Source organism: Tamandua tetradactyla, chromosome X (genome assembly GCF_023851605.1).
Source record: "Tamandua tetradactyla isolate mTamTet1 chromosome X, mTamTet1.pri, whole genome shotgun sequence".
NCBI classification, from domain to species: domain Eukaryota; kingdom Metazoa; phylum Chordata; class Mammalia; order Pilosa; family Myrmecophagidae; genus Tamandua; species Tamandua tetradactyla.
In genome coordinates, this window is record NC_135353.1 from 85,578,552 (window position 1) to 85,601,076 (window position 22,525).

General features: G+C 37.0%; 1 protein-coding gene across 2 annotated transcripts in view; it reads left to right on the forward strand.

Annotated features, from left to right (window-relative positions):
- HDX (highly divergent homeobox) overlaps positions 1-22,525 on the forward strand; it is a 280,072-nt gene that overhangs the window by 96,544 nt on the left and 161,003 nt on the right. The window lies entirely within an intron of this gene.

Here is a 22,525-nt window from a genome sequence, read left to right on the forward strand (position 1 = left end):
ATAGTGTCCTTCTTTGTCTCTCATGATGTCTGTACATTTAAAGTCTATTTATCCAATATTAGTATACCAGCTTCTACTTTCTTTTGGTACAACTTGCATGTAACATCTTTTTCCATCCTTTTATTTCAATCTATCTGTGTCCTTGCATCTAAGATGAGTCTCTTGCAAGCAGCATGTAGCTGGATTATACTTCTTAATCCATTCTGCCAATCTGTATCTTTTAATTGGTAATTTTATCCATTAAAATTCAAAGTTATTACTGAAAATGCATGTCTTGAATCCACCATCTTATCCCTTGGATTTTATTACTCAGATCTCTATATCATTTTCCCTCTATCTCTTTTTATCCTTTAAGTTACCCTTACTCATACTCTTCAATTCTGTGTCCTCTTCCTGACTTTCCTCTCCTGTCTTTGTTTTGTCAACTGGCAGAACTCCCTTTTGTATTTATTGTAGGGCCAGTCTCTTATTGACAGATTCTTTCAGGATTTGTTTGTCTGTGAAAATTTTAATCTCTTCCTCAGTTTTGAAGGACTATTTGGCCGGGTACAAAATTCTTGGCTGGAAGTATTTCTCTGTCAGGATCTTAAATATATCATACCACTGCCTTCATGCCTCCATAGTGTCAGTAGTCTGAACTCAGTCTTATGTGGTTACCCTTGTATTTAGAAGATCGTTTTTCTTTTGCTGCTTTCAGGATTTTCTGCTTCTCTCCAACATTTGACACACTGATTCGTTTGTGTCTTGGGGAAGGCCTATTTGGATTTATTCTATTTGGAGTTTATTGAGCTTCTTTGGTTTGCATATTTATATCCCTTATAAGGGTTAGGAAGTTTTCCTCCATTATATTCTCAACTGAACTACCTAGCCCTTTACTCTTCTCTTCTCCTTCTGGGACACCAATGATTCTTATGTCTGTGTACTTTGTTTTGTCCATCATTTCCCTGAGATTACAATCAAATTTTTTCCATCTTTTTTGCTATTTGCTGTTTTGAGTGCTTGAAATCATTTTCCCTGTTCTGTAGTTCACTTATTCTTTCTTCTACCTCTTCTAATCTACTGTTGTGTTTTATTTGGTTTACAGCATCTTTAATGTCTGTGATATCTGATATTTTTCTATTTCTTCTTTCACATTCCTCTTTGTGCTCTTCTAGTGTCTTCTTGATCTCCTTTATGCCATTAGCCATCCTGTTTATTTTATTTAGTAGAGTTATATGAGCATTTTTAATTAGTTGTTCCAATGTCTGTGTCTTGTCTCATGTTTTAATTTGGTTGTTAGACTGGGCTACATCTGTCTGCATCACGATATGTTTTGTGATCTTCTGTTGTCTTTGTGGCATGTAAATATCTTGATTGGTTTACTTTGGAAGTTGATTTCCTTCAGTACTCTAATGCTTTGTATTTGCGGTATGTATGTGGAGCAGGATGCAGGGTGCAAGGCGGGGCACAACAGTGATATATAACAGTGCAGGTATTGGTGCAGGCTGAGGATGCTATGCTGTTGTTTGTGAACATGGGCACCCAACAGTGATGAGTATGTGGCTGTTTGGGTGCAGGCATCTGGGGGGTGGGGCCCTGGTGTGCATTGGTCTTAGGTGTGGGGCCCTTTTTGCACATGTACAGAGCTCAGAGCAATGTGTTGGTATTGCACCTGCTTGGGCTGGGGATGAATGTGGCCTGGCTGCACAGAGCTGGGGGTTATGAATGTGGGCCATGTGCATGCACAGATCTGGGAGGGCTGTAAACTGAAGTACACATGTGCAAAGTCAGGGGGTTGAGGTGAAGTTGCATGACTGTATGGGCTGGGGACCAGTGTAGCCTGGGTATGGAGGTAAGTGCCTGCAACCTTTATGCACTGGTGACTGCCTGCAGGGGCCAGGGAAGGGGAGGTAGTGCTCAGGAGAAGTAGGGCAAAACAGCACTTTTGCAAGAAAGGTGGGTTTTGCTGGGGCAGGTGTATGCATGCTTGGGGTAGGATTATGGGGTGGGGATGCACACAGGGGGTTGGTGGGAGCACGCTTGGAACATAGGGAGGGGGACAGGTGATGGAATTCAGGTGCATAGGGTGTGGTGTGAGTTGTGGGACACAGGGCTGTGCCAGTAAGGGTAGCGTGTTCAAGGAACACAGCTTGGCTTGCTTCCTAGTCCCTGCCTCCCCATACATGCACTCTTGAGGGCGCTAGGCTTCTGTGTTAACTGTTTGCATTAACCAGATGGTCTCCAATTCTCTGCTTCTCATTTCCTCAGCTTTTGCAACCAGGGCCACCCTATGTAGTGTGTAAGACTCTCCCAGGTCACTTACATCCTGGAATTGCCATCTTAGCTGCCCTCCCATCCCTTCTCTAGCTCTTCCTTGGAGCAGGGGTAAAATTAACCTATCTTATTCCACCATCTTCCCAAAACTATCTGACGTGGTTTTTAAAAAGCCATTCTGAAAATGCTTCAATAAGCAATTACAAAATATCTTCAAACAAATGAACATACAGAAAATCTCAGCAAAACAATAGAATTTATAAAGGAGAAGCAAATGGGAACTATAGAATTAAAAAGTACAATAACTACAATAAAAATTTACTGAGGGCAGACAGAAGTGGCTCAGTGGCAGAGTTCTTGCCTGCCATGCCAGAAACTCAGGTTCAGTTCCCGGTGCCTGCCCATGTTAAAAAAAAAACAAAAAACTTACTGAGTTCAGTAATAAAGTGGAGGTAACAGAGGACAGAAACAGTAAACTTGAGGAAAGATTAATATAATTTACCAAGTCATAACAGCAGAGAGAAAATTATCCCAAAGATTATCAAAAGAGCCTTAGAGCCATATGAGACAATAACAAATGATCCAATGTTTGTATTATTAGAGTCCTAGAAGAACAGGATAAAGAGAATGAGACTGAAAGAATTTTCAAAGAAATAATGATGAAAACATCCCAGATTTAGGGGGAAACACTAAACCTACAGACTCAGGAAGTTGAGTGAACCACAAACAGGATAAAACCAAGAAATACATACCAAGATACAGCACAATTAAACTTCTTAAAATTAAACACAAAAAAAGATATAAAAAGCAGTCAGATAGAAATGACTCATTACCTATAGGGGAACACCTATTTAAATAATAGAGGATTTCTCATCTGAACCATAGAGGCCAGAAGGAAGTGATACAACATTTTTCAAAATCTGAAAGAAGAGAACCATCAGTCATTCATTGTACATCCAATGAAACCATCCTTTGGTTTTCCCTTCAATTAGAAGGGAAACTAAACATATACTCACATGTCAAAAGTAGACTTACTTTAAAAAAAACTTCAACTTCTGTGTGAGACTAAAGGGAGAGATGTTTATTTGGTGCAAAATTTATATTTTGGTGTGCTGGTTTGAAAGGCTGCATGTACCCTAGAAAAGCCATGTTTTAATCAAAGTCCTATTTCATGAAGGTAAAATAATCTCTATTCAATATTGTATGTTTGAAACTGTAATCAGATCATCTCCCTGGAGATGTGATTTAATCAAGAGTGGTTGTTAAACTGGACTAGGTGATGACATGTCTTCACCTATTTGGGTGGGTCTTGAGAAGTTTCTGGAGTCCTATAAAAGGAGAAACATTTTGGAGAATGAAAGATTCAGAGAGAGCAGAGAATGCTGTAGCACCATAAAACAGAGAGTCCACGAGCCAGCGACCTTTAGAGATGAAGAAGGAAAATGCCTCCCGGGGAGCTTCAGGAAACCGGAAGCCAGGAGAGAAAGCTAGCAGATGACGCCATGTTCATCATATGCCCTTCCAGCTGAGAGAGAAGCCCTGACTGTGTTTGCCATGTGCCTTCTCACTTGAGAGAGAGACCCTGAACTTCATCGGCCTTTTTGAACCAAGGTATCTTTCCCTGGATGGAGGCCTTTGATTGGACCTTTCTATAGACTTGTTTTAATTGGGACATTTTCTCAGCCTTAGAACTGTAAACTAGCAACTTATTAAGTTCCCCCTTTTGAAAGCCAAAAAAAAAAAAGAATGCCTTAAGAAAGTGCTTCAAACAGACAGGTAATAATTGATGAGGGAATCTTGGGGCACCAGAAAAGTAAACAGAATAATGTAAAGAGAAGAAATACAATAATCCTTGTCCTCATGAGTTTTCTAGGTCATATGTGTTCATAAAAACAAAAATTACACCACTGTCTGATACTGAAGATAATGATATTTAAAAATAGGGATGATAAGGACACCTAAATGGCAGTAGGGTTTCCACACTTCATTAAAAGGGGTAAAATGTTGACACCAGTACACTATAATAAATCATATTTGTATAATGCAATGCCCAGAGCAACAAACAGATACACAGTTTATATATGAAAACTATGCAAAGTGACACTCTAATATACTAAAAATAAATTTAAAAATAAAAAAGTGCAAATAATACACAGGAAGACAAGAACAGAGAAACATAGGAATAAAAACTAAGGAAACAGAAAACAAATAAAATGGCAGATGTAAGTACTAACATATCAATAAGTATCTTAAATACAAATGGTCTGTATATACCAATTAGAAGCAGAGATTGACAGCCTGGATAAAAAGCATGACCTATCTACATGGTGTTTACAAGAAACTTACTTTAAATTCAACTATATAAGTAGGTTGAAAGAAAAATGATGGAAAAAGAGGTACCATGTGAACAGTAATCAAAAAGGGCAGAAGTGGCTACGTTAATATCACATAAAATAGACTTTAGAGCAAAAAATTACTGAAGATAGAGGAAAATACATATTGTAACATGATCAACCTACCAGGAATGCATAATAACCATAATATGTACACATCAAACAATACAGTCTCAAAGCACATGAAGCAAAAATATAGCAGAAAGGAGAAATTGAAAAATCCACAGTTATAGTTGAGGACTTAAACATATCCTTCTCAGGAATGGAAAGAACTACTAGACAGAAAATAAGCAAGGATGTAAAATACCTGAACAATACAGTTAGCTGCCAGGATTGAATCAACATATATAGAACACTGCAAAAAAAGAGAAAAAATTATATTTTTAGGGGACCATGGAACATTACCAAGAGAAACTATATTCAGAAACATAAACAAATTTAACAATTTGACATCATACAGAGTGCCTTCTCTCACCATAATGGAATCAAACTAGAAGTCAATAACAAAAATAACAGGAAATCTCTAACTACATGGCAATTAAATGTCACAATTCTAAATCATCCATGGATCAAAGAGGAAGGCTCAGTGGAAATAAAAAATACATGGAACTGAATGAATGAAAGATGTGGGATAATAAAAGAACTGCTTAAAAAGTTGAAAAAGGGATCAGCCTTTGACTAGAAATGTGAATGAAGCTTATCTAAGGTAGGTCAGAATACATGGTAAAGGATGATATCATTCACATTTTAGAACTTCATGTTCTGTGTGAGACCAAAAGGAGAGATGTTTAGTTGGTGCAAAATTTATATTTTGGGTAGCACATCCCCTAATTTGACTTGTTTGGTCAGTTTAGTTGCATACCACAATTACATGGAATCTTGAATAGGACATGAGATCTTGTTGGTTTGTCCAGGTTTGTGTGATGCCCTGATATATCCCGGAGTAATTTGGGCAGTGAATAAAGAAGTATTTGCGAAGTCTGGGGAGAAAGGAGGAAATATTCAACTTTCCCATTTGGAGAATTTCTGATATTCTTACAAGCAGTGGGGACAACCAAATCAATAGACTGAGCCCTTGATTGTGGGGTTCACCCCTATGAAACTTATTCCTGCAAAGGATAGGCTAAACCTACTTAAATTATGCCTAAGATTCTCCCCCAGAGAACCCCTTGTTGCTCAGATGTGGCCTCTCTCTCTAAGCCAAGTTGGCAGGTGAGCTCGCTGTCCACACCCATGCAAGGGGTATGTCTCCCAGGTGTGAGTTTCCCTGGCAGTGTGGGACAGAACTGGTATTCACTAGGTCTGGCATCATGGGATTAAGAGAGCCTTCTTGGCCAGGCTCGGGAGAGAGATGGGACAAGGTATGGTTTCAGTGGCTGGGAGATTTCAGGCAGGGTCAAGAGGTTGTCCTGAAGATTGTTCTTGTGCATTGTATGGATGTCCCTTTTTAGTTTATGATATATTGGAGTGGCTGAAGGGAAGTGCCTGAAGCTGTTGAGCTGTGTTACAGAGGCCTTGATTCTTGGAGATGATTGTATAACAATGTAGATTTTGCAATGTGATTGCGTGTTTATGGGAACCTTGTGTCTGGTGCTCCTCTTGTCCAGTGTGTGGAAAAATGAATAGGGAAATATGGACAGAGAATGGATGAATGACAGGGGATGGGGTGTAGGGTGGACTGAGTCAGTGGGGGGAGGGGTGAGTGGTGTGGGATGCTTGTGTTTTATCTTTTTTCTTTTTGTCTCTTTTTCTGGAGTGGTGCAGGTGTTGTAGAAGTGATAATGGTGGTGAGTGCATGGCATTGCGATGGTGTTGTGAGCCATTGATTGTGCACCATGTATAGACTGTATGTGTGGAAAATTTATCAATAAAAATATTTTTTAAAAGATGTGGGATGCAAGTAAAGCAGTCCTGAGAAGGAATTTTACAGTGCTATATGCTTACATTAAAAATGAGGAAAACTCTCAAATGAATAATCTAAGTTCCAACTTCAAGAAAGTAAACAATGGAGAGCAAAGTAAGCCCAAAGCAAACAGAAGAAAGGAAATTATAACAGCAGGAATCAATGAAATTGTACATAGAAAAACAATATGGCAAATCAATGAAACGAAGAAACTGGTTCTTCAAAAAATATTCCTAAGCCTCTAATAAAGCTGAAAAATTTTAAACTGAAATTAAGAATAGAGTGCTGATATTATTTCAATACTCAAAACAATAGTTGATGAAGATATAAACTTAAGCAGGTACAGAAGGGATAGAGAGGAGAGGAGAAAACAAAATAAACATTAAGGAAGTAAATTATAAAGTTGATAAACTGATATGGAGAGGATGAATGAGTTGATGAAATTATATTTTTTTATTATGGTGACAAGGTAGATAGTGCCATTCACCAAGATAAAAAATAAAGAAAGAAGAATGGGTTTGGTAAAAGACCAATCATATTATAGAGTTGTGATCAGAGTTCCTGAGATAGTGGAGAGAGTTTTAGAGTGAATTCTGATGCTTGCCTGGTCAAAACACATGCACCTTTCAAGTGCTTCTTCTCTCCAGCTTTTATCCTCAATGGTAAGCCCATCCATCGTTTGTCACTTTTCTTTATTAGTTCCTATAACACCAATTATCTAATATCACTGTCCTAAAGTTAACCTGGCACCCCTGTTTCTGTTTCACTTCATCTGATCTTCAACAACTAACTTTCACTGAAAGTATATTCTACTGAAATAAACCCTGAAAATCAGAATGCTGACAGTCATAACTGTCATTCTTGTATTCAATTTGGATATTGAGTAAAGTGTCCATGACTAAGCAATACAGTAGCCACTAGCCACATGTAGCTAAGCTATTGAGCACTTGGAACATGGTTTAGTATGGGAACTGAATTTTGCATTTTATTTCATTTTAATTATTTTAAATTTAAATTTAAAATTCCATACATAGAAATTCCATGGCTGGTCAAAAAAAGTAATAAAGATTGGATTTATGCTACCACATGAAACAACTGAAAAAACTTACTTAAATATTTGAAACAAGAGTTTTCAAGACTTTGGACATCAGGTAACTATATTAGTTATCTATTGCTGCATAATAATTACCACAATCTTAACAGCTTACTGTTGTACACATTTATTATCTCATGGATTCTGTGGATCTGGAGTCCAGTCACATCTTGCTTAGGTCAACTTTTTAGGGTCTAAAAGACTGCAAAAATATTGTCAGCTGTGCTATGTTCTCAATATGGAAGGTCAGTGAGGATGAATGTACTTCCAAGCTCATTCAGGCTGTTAGAAGAAATCATTTCCCTATGTCCAAAGGACTGATGTCAAGGTTTCTTGATGGCTGTTAGTTTAAGGCCACCCATAGGTCCTAAAAAAGGCTACATGTAGTCAGTTCCTACAGGCTAGAGACTACCTTTCCAAACATGGTCACTTATATCAACAAGCCAACAAGGAGTTTAGAGGAAATGTGTTAACCAGATAGAGCTTTTTAAGTGTAACATAATCTCAGGAGTGGTATCCTATCATCTTTTTCATATTCTATTCATTAGATTCAAGTCACATGTACTAGCCACACTCAGGGAGAGGCTATACAAACTAATGAACAACAGCAAGTGGGGATTATGTGTCACCTTAGAGTCTGTTGACTACAAACAATGGAAGGACAGTGATGCCAGAGCTTATCATCTCCTCCCCAGTTTACTGTCTTGAGAACATTGTCAGGGAGAAGGAGCCCAGGAAGAGACTGGAAGAACTCTTTGACTTGAGTAGATAGAGTTAAGAGTCCAGGAAGAATAAGATGGCTATAGTTTACAGGACAGAACACTGCAAATAAGAAAAATTCACATAGAATGCTAGATCTTCAGAGTCCCAACACTATAAGTATTAATTTAAGTGCTGAGTATCCATGCATATGCTAAAATTTCCTAAGGCCCAGAAAAGAAACACGCAAACATTATTAGAATTAACAGTGCTAATGATTCGTATTGGTCAGGGATAGTGCCGATTCCTTCTATTCAGACTGTAAAACCTTATAATTCATGTCACATGGGTAGATATCCACAAGGTTTTTTCTGTAGTAGTGGGAATTAATTAACCCAAGAATAAAGACTGCTTTTGTTCTGCCTATCACATCCTAAAAGCAAGTCCATAAAGGATCACTTTCCAGATAATCTAATGGCATCTCAGGACAAAGCTCAAGTATATTTATAGGAATGCATAATGAATAAAAATGAAATAATATATAAAAATTTGGGAAAAGAGAGGATATCATCACATTGCAACATAAGAAATCACCTGAAAACACCTCCCAAGACATTCAACAAATAAAAGGACAAATCTTACTTGTTTAGAACTGTGGAGGATGGTAGAGACTGGAGAATGACTCCACAAATGATGAATTAAAGAAAAAGAATAATACCACATAGGAAATTTCTGTATCAGCCCCACCAGTCCATGCTGTTTCCCCTCAATTTGTCCTGCACAGCTTGGAAGTCATGCAGAGGCAGTGGCTCACATCCCACTCACTGTGGAATTGAGTGAGCCAATCATACCAGTGAAAAAGAATCCATGCTAAGCCAGGAACAGGAACCTAAGTCCACAGAGACCAGGAAAGAACACAAGCTGATGAGGAGTGCTGTATAGAAAAGAGCACCCAGGGCAGGGGCCATAAAGAGACATCATAGTAGAGCTTGACAAGAGGTGCACTCACTCAATCCAGTTTCTGTTGGCTGGGCCACCTAAAAACAAAATGGACTTTTCTGGGGAAACCAAAATACTGTCTGACACCATCTGACTCCCAAGGGTAGGTTACCCTAAAGGTGAAGAAACCACAGACAGAAAGCCTCTAGAAAAAAAGATGTAGGGTTTAAACTGAACTGGTATAAGACGTGATTGTTCCCAGAAGTAAAACATGTAAGACACTGAGTGAAGAATAAACTTTAAAGAAGTCATAAAAGCTAGGAAGAGTCCTCTATAAAAAGAAGCAGAAAAGATCAATATTCCTGGAGAAGGAACAGAGGAAAGGAAGCTTTCTTCTAGAGGTGAAACAATTGCACAAAAATTGCAATCATTAAAAATTGCACTGCATATGCAGGGCAAGAATCAGATCAAGAAGAGCTGAGAAAAACTGAATAATTAAACATAGGCTATTGTAAAGGTCTAGAATACATTATCAATGAAGAGCCTTAACACAGTCAATCCACAATATAACCATAGACAAGAGGGAGAGACTGACCTTCAGAGATAATTCATCTAGATAAACAGATGCCTAGACATAAGCAAAAAACTACAAACCATACAAAGAAAGAGGAAGACATGATTCAGTCAACAGAACACCTTAAAACTTCAGAGGAGACACAGCATTTAGAATGAATCAGAGAAGTTTAAATAAATTCTCTAAATCAATTCAAGGAGATGAAGGAAAATATGCACAAAGAGATAAAGGATATTAGGAAGATGATGTGTGAGCATGAAGAAGCATTTGCAAGTATAAAAGAAATGTAACAGAAATTATGGGATGAAAGGGACAATAGTAGAAATTAAAACTGCAACAGCATACAACATAAAGGCATATATACATTGAGGCATACAACAGCAGATTTAAATAGGCAGAAGAAGAAACCAGAAAATAGAAGACAAGGCAATCAAAATCATTCATCATTAGTCAGATGAACAAGTAGAGGAAAGAATAAAAAAATTGAGCATTTTCTCAGGGATTTGAGTGAAAGCACAAAGCATATACATATACACATAATGGGTGTCCCAGACAGAGAAGAGAAGGGAAAAGGGTAAGAAAGAATATTTGAAGAAATAATGGCTGAAAGTTTTCCAATTCTGATGAAAAAAGCACAACATACTCTAAACAGAATTAATCCAAATATACCTATTTAAAGACACATATTAATCAGAATGTCAAGATAAAGAGAGTATTCTGAAAGCAGCAAGAGAAAAGTGATTGGTCCAATACCAAGGATCCTTAAAAAGACTAAGTTCTAATTTCTCATCAGAAACCATGGAGTTGATATGGCAGTGCTATGATATTTTAACGTACTGAAAGAGAAAAATTGCCAACCAAAAATTCTTTATCTGGCAAAACTGCCCTTCAAAAATGAGGGAGAATTTAAAATATTCACAGACATTTTGTCAAAAAGAGGCCTGCCTTGCAAGAATTACAGAAGAGCATTCTGCAGGCTGAGAGAGAAAAAAAGGAGAGAATGGCTTGGAATACTGTGAAGAAATGAAGATCATCAGTAAAGGTAACTAAAAGTATAAATGCAAACGCTAATAGTACTTTATGCTCAATTTACAATGCTACTCTTTTATTCCTTTAAGAGTCAGAATACAGTTGAACAATAAAAAGGCATATTTTCTGATAAGGAACATGCAAAATATAAAATGGTAAGGTGGAGCAAAAACATAAGGGAAAAAGAGGGATACGTGAACACAAAACATGTATGCTATTAAAACCAAGTTGGTATCTGTTCAAATTAGGAGGCTGTAGATGTAGGTAACATAATATAAACTCCAGGGTAGCCAGAAAGAAAGTAGTTTAAAAATAAACAGAAACAGGGTGGTGTGACAGTGGCTCAGCAGGCAGACTTCTTGCCTGCCATGCTGGAGACCCGGGTTCAATTCCCAGTGCCTGCCCATGTTAAAAAACAAAACAAAACAAAACAGAAACACATATTAGAAAGGAGTCAGACAGATACATAACAAAATATCAACTATACAGAAAAGGAGGTTTAATAAAGGAAGAGAGGCAAAAATATGTATCATATACAAACTAAAAGACAAAATAGCTGAAGCAACTATGGCCTTTACAGCAGTTACACTGAAAGATAATGGATTAAACTCTCCAATCAAATGACACAGGTTGGTCGAATGGATACAAAAAGCATGATCCAACTATATGCTGTTTAACAGATTCATCTTAGACCCAAAGACACCAATAGGTTGAAAATGAAAGGTTGTAAAAAGATATTACATGCACATAGTAATCAATAAAGATCTGGAGCAGCTATATTAATATTGGATAATATAGACCTTAAATCAAAAGCTGTTATGAGACAAAGAAGGACACTTTATATTAACAATGGAGGCAACTCACCAAGAAGAAATAAAAACCATAATTATTCATCCACCTTACCATGGTGCCCCAAAATATAGGAGGAAAAGAGTGGCAAATCTGAAAGGATAAATAGACACTGCTACAATAATAATTAGAGACTTCAGTACAACACTCTTATCAACAGATAGGTCATCTAGGCAGGAGATCAATAAGAAAACAGAGAATGTGGCTAATATAAATGAATTAGACCTAACAGAAATACAGAACATTGCACCCCAAAACAGAGGACTTCAAGAAAAATTGTGGAATATGGAGGGAGCTGTAAAAACTATTCCTTTCCCAAAAGCAGTGAGTAGACAGGCAGAAACTGTCTAAATCAACTCTTCTGGGGTTCTGGAGACCAGTGGAATTCCTTACAACATCCAGGGAAGTGTGGGATAAAGCTACTGAGAAACCATGGTCAGAGACTGGGTAATTCCATCCACAGTTCCTAACACCATGCCCCACACAAAAGGGAAGCAGGAGTGGGCAGTCCAAACTTGCTGGGGGCTGCTATTGCTTGGGATGGTACTGGAATCCTGCATTCCGAGTAGAGAGGGGGACACAGCACAGTACTGAGCCAGATACTGGACAGAGAATTTGGAATGAAGAGTCCTATTGTTCCAGCTCATCTGGGTCAGATGCTACCCGCAGCCATTGTTTTGACTGTGTTAAGGGCAGAACTGACAAAAGGCAATGACAGCCAACCTCCATACAGCTGAGGGGCTTTTGGTGCTCCTGAAGAGTACGTCTTCTGGGAAGACCACAAAGTGCAGCCTGATGACATGAAAGAAAAAATAAAAAGGCTCTTTAGAGTCCTTCTTGACCCTCCAGAGCCCACTGGATTTGATTTGAGCCACCTGCATGGGTACCTAGCACTGTTTGGGTTGGGAAATACTGAAGAGCCAACAGTCACAGAAGAGCCTTAATATAAACCCAATCAGCAACAAAATCCTGGAGAAGAAAGAAAGCTGACCTTCAGTATAAACCCCTCAAGATAATCAGATGCCCAGTTATCAGCAAAAAATCACAAGCCATACTAAGACACAGATGGTATGGCTCAGGAAAAGGAATGAATTTAAAAGTCAGAGGAGACACAGAATTTGTGACAACAAATCAAAGATGCTAAAACAAATCTAAATCAATTCAGGGAGATGACTGAAGAGATAAAGGACTTTAAGAAGACACTGGGTGTGCATAAAGAAGAATTTGAAAGCATACAAAGAAAATAAATCTTATGGGAATGAAAAACACAATAGATAAGCTTAAAATACACTAGACACACATAATAGCATATTTATAAGGTAGAAGGAAGGATCAGCGGGATAGAAGACAGAGTATCTAATTTCAAACTGACAAAGGAACAGATAGAAAATAGATTGGAAAAAATTTAGCAGGGTCTCAGGGAAATGATTGACAACAAAAACCAGGCAAACATTCATGCCACACATATCCCAGAAGGAGAGAAGGGAAAAGGGCTAGAAAAATATTTGAAGAAATAATGGTCAAAAATTCCCCAACTCTTATGAAAGACATAGATATGTATATCCCAGAAGTCCAACATACTCCAAATAGACCCTCTCCAAGTCACGTACTACTGAGACTGTCATATACCAAATATAAAGAGAATTCTGAAAGCAGCAAAATAATAGTGATTCACAAACTACAAGGGAAGCCAAATAAGACCAAATCCTGACTTCTCATCAGAAACCATGGAGGTGAGAAGGCAGTAGTACAATATATTTAAGCTACTGAAAGAGAAAAATTGCTAGCTTAGAATTCTTTATCTTGTAAACTGTCTTTCAAAAAGAAAGGGGAGTTGAAAATATTCACAGATAAACTGAAGCTGGGGCGAGTTCATTAACAAGAGACCTGCCCTAAAAGATATATTGAAGGTATTTCTTCAAGCTGATAAGGAAAAGCAGGAAAGAGAGGCTTGGAGGAGAATGGAGAAATGAAGATTATCAGTAAGGATAACTAAAGAAAGGATAAAAGAGAGGAAAAATAAGATATGACAAATAAAAGCCAAAGGAAAAAACAGTTAAAGCCAAAGGAAAAAAAACAGCTAAAGGAAGTACTGACCCTACTATAATAACACTGAATGTTAATGGATTAATCTCTCCAATCAAAAGACACATTGTCAAAATGGATAAAAAATATCTATCTATATGTTGTTTACAGGAGACTCATTTTAGACCCAAAGATAAAACTAGTTTGAAAGAGAAAGATACTACATGCAAACAATAACAAAAAGAAAGAGAGAGAGACATAGTGTACATATGCTAATATAAGACAAAATGGATTTTAAATGTTAAAAATTTGTGAGACAAAGAAGATCATTATATACTAATAATAAAAGGAGAAAATAACCAAGAAGAAATAACAGTATTTATGCACTTACCTAAAGTACATGAGTCAAACACTGGGAAAACTGAAGGGAGTAAGAAGCATCTCTACAATAACTGTGGGAGACTTCAGCACACCACTCTCATCAAGAGATGGAACAATTAAACAGGACAGCTAGGAAACAGAGAACCTAATTAATATGGTAAATGAACTAGACCTAATAGGCATGCACAAAGCATTGCACCAAAAAACAGGAGTATGTACATTCTTTTCAAGTGCTCATGGATCATTCTACAGATTGTACCACATGTTTGGGCACAAAGCAGGCCTTGGTAAATTTTAAAAGATTAAAATTATACAAAGTAGTTTCTCTGATCATAATGGAATGATGTGGAAATCAACAATAGCCAGAGAACTGGAAAATTCACAGATATTTGGAGGTTAAACAACATGCTCTTAAACAATCTGTGGACAAAAGAAGAAATTGCAAGAGAAATCAATAAATATCTCAAGATGAATGAAAATAAGAACACAACATATCAGAACTTATGGGATGCAGTAGTAGAAGGGCTGAGAGAGAAATTTATACAACTAAATGCCTACATTAAAAATCAAGAAAGAGATAAAATCAAATACATACTGAACACCTGGAAAAAAAGAGAACTAAAAATAACTAATCCTAAAACAAGCAGAAGGAAAGAAATAATAAAGATTAGAGCAGAAATAAATGAAATTGAGAACAACAGCAGAAAAGAATAGAGAGAATCAATAAAACAAAAAGCTGGTTCCTTGAGAAGATCAATAAAATTGGCAAAGCCTTAGCTGTACTGAAAAAGACAAAAAGAGATAAAATGCAAATAACTAAAATCCAAAATGAGTAGTGGTTCATTAATAATGACACCATAGCAATAAAAATGATCATAAAAAGAAACAATAAACCAGTTTATACCAACAAATTAGACATCATAGATGAAATGGACAATTTCCTAAAAATACATGAACAGCCCACAGACTCAAGAAGAAAACAAAAACCTCAAAAACCAAACACAAGTAAAGAGACTAAAGTAGTCATTAAAAACCTCCAAACAAAGAAAAGACCAAGACCAAGAGAATTTTATTTTTCTTTTTTTTCCCAAGAAGATTTAAGGCCAGGCTTGCTCGAACTCGTCCAAAACATGAAAGAAGAACCACCACTACCAAATTCATTCTATGAAGCAAATATCAACATAATACTAAAGCTTGATAAAGATACTAGAAGAAAATGAAAATTACGGTCAATTTCCCTAATTAATAGAGATGCAGAAATCCACAATATGATATATGCAATCAAATCCAACAGCACACTGAAAAATTATACACCATTTTCAACTGCTTTTTTACCCAGGCATGCAAGGGAAGTTCAGCAGAGGAAAATCAATTAATATAATATACCACACTAACAAATCAAATGCTACATGACCATCTCATTGAGGCAGAAAAGGCATTTGAAAAAATCCACCACCATTTCATGTCAAAAACACTTGAAACACTAGGAATAGAAGAAAACTTCCTCAACATGAAAAAGGGCATATATAAAAAGCCCACAGCTAACATCATCCTCGATGGTGAAGGACTGAAAGCTTTCGCTCAAGATCTGGAACAAGACAGAAATGCTAACTGTCACCACTCTTACTCAACACTATACAGCAAGTTCTAGCCAGAGAAGTTAGACAAGAAAAAGAAATAAAAGACATCCAAATTGTAAAGGAAGAAATAAAACTTTCACTATTTACAGATGACATGATGCCATGTATAGAAAGTCCCCCAAAATTGACAACAAAGCTACTGAAGATAATAAACAAATTTGGCAAAGGCGCATGGTACAAGAGCAACATGCAAACTTCAGTAGTGTTTCTGTACACTAGTAATGAGCAGTCTGAGTAGGAGATGAAGAAAATTTTTCATTCACAGTAGCAACTAAATAATCAAATATCTACGAATAAACTTAACTAAGGAGCTAAAGTACTTATACACAGAAAACTACAAAACATTGCTAAAATAAATCAAAGAAGACTTAAATAAATGGAGGGACATTCTGTTTCCATGGATTGAAAGTTGAAATATCATTGCAAGGTCAATTCTACCCAGAATGATTCACAGATTTAATGCAACCCCAATCACAATTCCATCAGTCTACTTTTCAGAACTGGAAAAGCTAACTATAAAATTTGATTGGAAGTATAAAGGGCCCTGAATAGCCAACAACATCTTGAAAATAATGAAGTTGGAGCACTCAAACTCAAACTTCCTGACATTAAAGCATATTAAAAAGTTACAGTTGTCAGAACAGCATGGAACTGGCATAAGTATGCATATATTGACCAAAAGAATCAAAAGTTCAAAAGCACAAATTGTGCTGGGAAAACTGTATATTCATATGTACAAGAATGTAAAATATAAAAATTAAATCCAAATTAGTCAAAGGCCTAAATATAGGTACCAGGACTATAAAACTCCTAAAATGAAATATAGCAAAGCTTCTTCAGGCAGTAGTTTCTTAGACTTTGCACCCAAAGGACAAGAAAAGAAGAAAAATATAGATAAATGAAATCTCATCAAAACTAAAAACTTCTTGGCATCAAAGGACTTTGTCACAGAGGAGGCAGGATAATCTGGCAGCATAGAGAGGTGTAGAATTTAGTTTGTCCTCTAGAGCAGCTAGTCAATACCCAAGAACTATGTGGAAAAACTCTCTGGGGGACATCTCTAACCAGACACACATCGTACACCACTCTAGAACAGGTGGAAGGACCAAGGTAACAGTACAGAGCTGTAAGTAAAGCTCCCAAACTGCAGTGGCTGACGTCCGTCCCACACTGGCATGGCAGGCTATTTGAGACACTTCCCCATGGGAAAAAGAAGCAGTCTTTACTAGTAGCAAGGAATGGTAGCTTAACAAGCTCCAATTGCAGTTTTAATTAACAAATTTGGATTGATGAATACAGGCTCCTAGCACAGATCAACCCAGAGCAAGCTGGAAAGTAACCCTGAGGTCTGTCCTGACAGAAAGAAGATATGGCTGATAAAGAAAAAAAAAAGCAGAGGGTTTTGACATTGACCAAGCTCAGAATACTGGAAAAGGGCTGTACCCCCTGGAAAGAAGCACATAGAGCCAGGTACTAACTCTGGGTCCTGACTGTCTAACCTTGGCTTTGGGGGAGGCTGGCTCTGAAAATGGATTTTATTTTATTATTTTTTCTTTTTTAAGTATTCTAGGTAGCTCATTAGAGAAAGCCTCAGGCATTTTCAGTTTTCAGTGCAGACCCAGGCAACGACAGAATTAAGATAGATCTGAGATACAGAGTAACAATTCAAGTGAAGAAGATAGTTCCTTTAGAAAGGGTGTATCTTCCCCAAGAAAAGGGGGCAAGGGTCAGCTCAAGTAGTGGGCCCTCTTCAGAGAATTCAGACCCCAGGTACTGAGAATCAGAAACAGCTTCACCTTTCCTTTCACCTCAGCTTCTGTCACAACCATGCCCCTGACAAACTGAGAATTAAAGGCTCCACACCACTTTACACCAGTGGGGAGCAGTGGGCTGACAAATGCCACCTGCTGGGAAGGATAGGGAAAGCATAGAGTCTAGAGGCTTCACAGGAAAGTCAGACAACCTACTGGGTCTCATCCTCAGAGGAAAAAAAATTGATACTGATTACATCCTCCTTCAGAGACTTGGGCTTTCCATGTCTGGAAAAATCTGATTGGGATCAATCATAGCTGTGGAGACCCTCCTGAAAAACAGGCATCATAAAGACAGGGCAAGAAACAGAAAAACAAGAGCTTCAAAATTCTCATCCGTCAAATAGAAGCTGTTCTGGAGATCAAGAATAAGTTGAACTGAATGCTAAAGAAAAAATAGAGAACAAAGCCAACCAAGAAGAAAAAGAGTGAAAACAACCTCCAGAATAAACTAAACAAGGAAATCAGATACCTAAACATCAGCAAAACATTGCAAGCATACTACAAGTCACACCGAGTTCAAGGAACCAACTAACCTTTTAAACGATATATGGGAGTTGAAATAACCAATTAAAGATGTTCAAACAAGCATGATAAAGCAATTCAAAAATCAAATCAATGAGTTGAGGGAAGATATGGCAAATGAAATGAAGGATATAGAGAAGATATTTGGCGACCATAAAGAAGAACCTGAAAGTAAGATAAAACAAATGGCAGAATGTATGGGAATGAAAGGCAAAATGTATGAGATGAAAAACACAATTGAGAACTAACAGCAGATTTGAAGGGGCTGAAGATATGATTACTGAACTAGAGGACAAGACGTCTTGAAATCCTTCACACAAAAAGCAGTTAGGAAAAACATGGAAAAATAGGAGCAGGGTCTCAGGGAATTGAATGACAACATGAAGCACATGAATATGCATGTTATGTGTGTCCCAAAAGGAGAAGAGAAGGGAAAGGGGGCATAAATCGTAATAGAGGAAATAGTCACTTAAAATTTCCCATCTCTTATGAAAGACATCAAATTGCAGATCCATGAAGGGTAGCATACCCCAAACAGAATAGATCCAAATAGAGCTACTCCAAGACAGTTACTAATCAGATTGTCAAATGTCAAAGAGAAAGAGAGGATGATGAAAGCAGCAAGAGAAAAGTGAACTATCACATGCAAGGGAAGCTCAATAAGAATATGTACATCATTCTTGGCAGAAACTATAGAGGTAAAAAGCAGTGCTATGATGCATTTAAGACACTGAAAAAGGAAAATACCAACCAAGGATTCTATATCAAGCAAAAATCTGCCCTTCAAAAATGAAGGAGAGTTTAAAATATTTTCAGACAAAGACACTGAGAGATTTGTGAACAAGAGAACTACTCTTCAAGAATGACTAAAGGGAGCAAAATAGGCAGATAGGAAGACAGGAAAGAGAGGTCTGGAGAAGGGTGTAGGAATGAAGTCTGTACTTAAGGTTAAAAAAGAGAAAATATAAGACATGACATATCAGACTAAAGTCATGACACATGCAACAACTTGGATGAACCTTGAGGACATTATGTTGAGAGAAATTAGCCAGAAACAAAAGGACAAATACTGTATGGTCTCAATAATATTAACCAACATTAATGAGTTTACTTTGAGATTTAAAGTTGAGAATAAAGGTTATCAGGAATTAATAAAAGGGTAGTGATTGGGCATTTGATTCTGAAGGAGTACAGAATTTTCAATAGGATAACAGGAGTGATTACAAAGATAAAAAATTATACAGCATAATACTATCTGATGGTAGCACAATATTATAAGTACACTGAACAAAGCTGAGTGAAAGTAGGGTTGAAAGAGGAAGGCTAAGGGCATGTATGTCTTTCCAGAAGGAAAGACAGAAGATGAAGACTGGAACTTAGTGAAATCTAGAGTGACAATGATGGTGATTAAGTGTACAAATATAAGAATGTTTAAGGTCTTGAAAATGGGATGATATAAGAAAAAATACAATCAATACAAACTAGGGTCTATAGTTAATAGCAACCCTGTAATATGCTTCCATTAATTGTAATAAAAGCAATATACCAAAGCTAAATATCAATGATGGGATATAAGGGAGGGGTATGGGATTATTCGTATTGCTGTTGTTGTTCCTTTTTATTTTATTTTTTAATTTTATTCTTCATTTTTTTCCTCTTCTTTCTTTGCAGAAGAAATGGAAATATCCTCATATAGATTTTGATGGTGAATTCATATCTATGTGATTATAACAGAAACCATTGATTGTTTACTTATGATGGATTGTATGGTGTGTGAGTAAAACTCCTTAAAAATAAACAGTGTTACAAGTACTGGAGAATGTGGAAAGAGATAGGTCTCACTCTTGGTAGGGAAGTAGAATGGTGTACTCTCTCTGGAGGGCAGTGTGGTGGTTCCACGGGAGGTGAAGGGTGGGGTTGCCATATGATTCTGCAACCCCATTATTATGTTTGTATTTCGAAGAACTAAAAGCAGGGACAGAAATGGACATTTGCACACAGGTGTTTATGGTATTAGTATTCGTGACTTGCAATGGATGGAGGTGGCCTAAGGGTACATCAGCTAATGAATGGAGGGGTAAACAGTGTTATATACAGACAATGGAATATTTAGAATCTGAAGGACAGACTGAAGTTGTGTGGCATGCAATAGGGTGAATGATCCTTGAGGACCGTATGTTGAGTAATATAAGCCAGGTACAAAAAGACAGATATTATAATGCCTCACTAATATGGACTAATTACAATGTGCAAACTCTTAGAATTGAACCTGAGAGCACAGGTTATCAGGGGAAGGCTTATTGTCAAGGTTCCTAGATTGTAACCTCTAACAGCAGTCTTATCTATTCCTGAGCTATTTCTAAATTCTGAGATGCTGAGCTCTTCATATATAACCTAGTCTTTCACTGGAACTTTGGGTTTCTGTGTGACATCTGAGACACAGAGCTAGAGTTCTGCAGCTATGAAAGTTAGAATTACTCCATACAGCAATTCTTTAAAAAGCTGTAAAAGATATCAGACTTCAACTTGAGATATGAATGAAGCTGATCTGGTTAGGACTAATCTAAGTCATACTGAAGCATAAAGGATAACATTGATTGTACTTTAAAACTTCAACTGTGGTGTGAGACCAAAGGAAGAGATATATATTTGGTGCAAAATTTATATTTTCTGTAGCACACTATCTAATTTGCCTTTATGTTCAGTTTAGTCAGATACCATAATTACATGGAAACTTAAATAGAAAGTGAGATCTTGTTGGTTTGTATCTGCTAGTGTGATGATCTGATACATCCAAGTATAATCTGAGCAGAAAATAAAAAAAGAAAATTTGCAAGTCCTCTTGAGATACTGGGAAAATTTTGGAAATATTAAACTTCTCACCTGGGGAAGACCTGATATTCCTACAAGCACTGGGAACTACCAATTTAATAGGCAAAGCTTTCAAACTTGGGACTTGCCCTTATGAAATTTATTCTTGCAAAGGAGAAGCTAAGGCTACTTATAGTTATGCATAAGAGTCACTCCCAGAGAACCTCATTAGTTGCTCATATGTGCCTCTCTCTCTAAGCCGACTCTGAAGGTAAACTCGCTGCCCTCCTCCGCTACATGGGGCATGACTCTCAGGGGTGTAAATCTTCCTGGAAACATGGGAACTGATTCCTAGAGATGAGCCTGCTCCTGGAATAGTGAGATTGAGAAAAACTTCTTGACCAAAAGGGGGAAGATAAATGAAACAAAATAGTTTCAGTGGCTGGTAAATATCAAATAGAGTACAGAAGTCATTCTGGAGGTTATTCTGTACATTGTATAGATATTCCTTTTCAGTTTTTCGTGTATTGGAGTAGCTAGTTGCCAGTAGCCTTGATTCTTGAAAATGATCACATAACTAGATAGCATTTATGCTGTAACCATATGATTATGAAAAACTTGTGACTGACACCCCCTTTATCTAGTGTATGGACAGATGTGTAAGAAAATAAAAACACAAAAAATAAATAATAGGGATATAGGGGGTATGGGATGTTTTAGGTATTCTTTTTACTTTTATTCTTAATTTTATTCTTATTTTTTGTTTATAGAATAATTAAAATGTTCAAACATTGATTGTGATGATGGATGCATAAGATGATACTATAAACCATTATTGTACACTCTGGATAATTCTATGGTATGTAAAAATTTCTCAATAAAATTGCATTAAAAAAAAAGTACTTTGGGTGCATGGGTAGCTCGGGGGTTTGAATGCCCACCTTTCATGCAGGAGACCTGGGTTCAATTCCTGGACCATACACCCCCAAAAAAGTACTTTGTCATAATTATGAAAATACAACCTACTCATTGCAGAATATATTTGGAAACCTCATATCTGATAAGAGTTTAATATCCAGAATATATAAAGAAATCCTACAATGCAACAATAAAATACAAACAACCCAATTAGAAATGTGTAAAAGATTTGAATAGACATTTATCCAGAAAAGATATACAAAAGGCTAAAAAGCATTGAAAAAGATGCTCAACATCATTAGGTATTATAGTGATGCAAATAAAAACCACAATGAGATATCATTTCTCACCCATTAGAATGGCTACTACTAAAAACGGAAAATCACAAGTGTTGGAGAGGATGTGGAGTGAGAGTAATGCTCCTTCGTTGTTGGTAGGAATGTAAAATGGTGCAGTAGCTGTGGAAGACAGTTTGAAAGTTTCTCAGGAAGCCAATTATGGAATGGCCATGTGACCTGCCAGTCCCACTACTACATTTATACCCGGAAGACTTGATGTCAGGCACTCTAACTGATATTTATGCATTGATGTTTATAGCAGCATTATTCACATTTCCCAAAAGAGGAAAGCAATGTATGTCCATCAGCCATTAACAAGATGTGGTATATGCATACCATGGAGT